This window comes from Pteropus alecto, unplaced genomic scaffold, assembly GCF_000325575.1.
Source record: "Pteropus alecto unplaced genomic scaffold, ASM32557v1 scaffold21, whole genome shotgun sequence".
In the NCBI taxonomy this organism is placed as follows: Eukaryota; Metazoa; Chordata; class Mammalia; order Chiroptera; family Pteropodidae; genus Pteropus; species Pteropus alecto.
Genome location: NW_006436282.1, coordinates 4,152,818 through 4,154,236, shown reverse-complemented (window position 1 = coordinate 4,154,236; position 1,419 = coordinate 4,152,818).

The window sequence follows — 1,419 nt, the reverse complement described above, 5'->3', positions numbered from 1 at the left end:
TAAAGGATTATAAACTGACAATTTTGTATTCTGCTTTCTTCACTTGTCCTTAAAATGTCAAATGTATCTGCTATAATTTAATTCGTATTTTCTTATATTTGAATATTAGTTGTTTCTGGTTTTGTGCCTGAAACTATTCTGTATTTAGGGTTATTTCTTTAGAATAGATTTCCAATTATTGGGATAAAAAACAATATTGATAAAGAATATTTTCAAACTGCTTTCAAAAAATAGTATACTAATTTCTACACCTACGAACCTGAGCATTTCACTCCATTCTTTCAAATATTTAGATTTATCATCTAACTGATCAATTAATTAGTCATTTTCCAATTCAAAAGTGAATCTTACATCAGTGTTGTTTTAATTGGCATTGCTCTGATTACTAATAAGACTAAATATTCATTAGTCATTTTAATACTTCTTTAACAAACCATCTTTTTATGTCCTTTTACAAGATTGAAAAGACTATGATGGGCAATATTAGCTCCAGGCTTATCTCCCACCAGCATAGCAGTGCCAGCAGAAAAGAACTTCTCTCTCCCAGTCTGACTCTCACTGGCCTGGGTAAAATAACATACACACCCCTGAACCAGTTGCCCTAGGTAAAAGATAGAGTAGTACCTTCATTTGCGAGGTCTGGGTCCTATGCCAGCCATGACACTAGGGGACACTAGTTGAGCTGAGAGCAAGATACACTACTGTTCGGTAGGAGTCTCTAACTGCACCAAGGAGAACTACACAGTGCCCAACTTTAGACAGCGTGACACAGGGCGTAAGTGAATTTCCACACCTTCATTCAGTATAAATGCTCCTGGACTAAAGGGAATTGAGAAACAAATAATCACGAAGTGATCATTTGTAAAAAGTAGGATGTACTCATAAGCGATCAATTATCAGGTACTTAATTTTCCACAGACAAAAACTAATGCTTCCTTTTAGAACTAAGCATCGGCTAAAAGCAAGTACTGGAGTAGATCTATTTGTACACAGTATTTCATGAATCCTAAATGCAAGTCCAAACAAGCCTTCCCTTGACATAGCAGTCATTATGATATTTTCCTCTGAGTGAAATTTGTCTGGAGTGAAACGGACAATAAAAACCTTTGTAAAAAAAAGTAATAATGAAAAAGTATCTCTTTTAAAAGATACACTTTCAGCTTATAGGATTCAGATAGATAATAAACCACGAGAAGCTAAGTGAAATGAATTTTGAAATCTAAAAGTGTAAACAAAAGGACCACATTACCTAAGATTACTTCTTAATTATTTGTTTTTCTTAATCACATTCTTTTCCACTTATATTTTGATCACAAAGAGACCAAGTATCATGAAGCATCAATTCCGATTTACTTATGTCAGACCTGAAGTGTATGTTAGTATTATATTTTTCACTGCTTCCTTTCATTGTGCAGGGGG